Raw genomic sequence first — 729 nt, 5'->3', positions numbered from 1 at the left:
CCCCCCCCCCCACTATCTCACTCTCTCCCTCTTGTTCTGTTCTATTTAACCGATTGAAAAGAGACGAAGACGCCGAGGACATGTCGCGAAATCATATGCGGAACTCCGTAGTAAATCATAGCTGAAACGTTATACGGGCGGTAGTTGAAGAAGTGTTACCGCTCGTCCTCTCATAAAACCTTCCTTCCAGCAAATCGCTCGCCTGAATCACCTAATCGGCTTCGGCAGATCTATTGCGCGTGCGTAAAGGAACGTAAGTAAAACGCGATAAAACGTGATTCCTCGTCAAATTACGCAGGGGCTTTCTCCTCTCTCCTTTTTTCGCCATTACGCCGTATTTTATTCAATGAGAGAGAGAGAGAGAGAGAGAGAGTGAGAGAGTGGGAGAGAGAGAGAGAGAGAGAGAAAATAAAAAACAAAAGGGACCGAAAAGGATTTAAAGGTCCGACGAATACTAATGTTAAGTGCGCCAGTGTTGTAGCGGAAATAGAGAAAGCCTAAGAAAGGTGAGGAATGACTATATTTTCTTTGATTTCGCGTTTATTATACGCGATTATGTCATATGGATTTATGCCAATTCGAGTAATCAGCACATGGAGACTCTGTAAAATAATAAGTGCCACGGCATTACAAAGCTCTGTATTTGCATCTTTTATATGCTTCATCTATATTTCATAATACTAAATTCGAAATATATCATTGGAATGCGCCATTACTGTTGAGAAAACA

Source organism: Ceratosolen solmsi, unplaced genomic scaffold, assembly GCF_000503995.2.
Source record: "Ceratosolen solmsi marchali unplaced genomic scaffold, CerSol_1.0 scaffold13, whole genome shotgun sequence".
NCBI classification, from domain to species: Eukaryota; Metazoa; Arthropoda; class Insecta; order Hymenoptera; family Agaonidae; genus Ceratosolen; species Ceratosolen solmsi.
The sequence above is the reverse complement of the archived record's forward strand: the minus strand, read 5'-3'. Positions refer to the sequence as shown.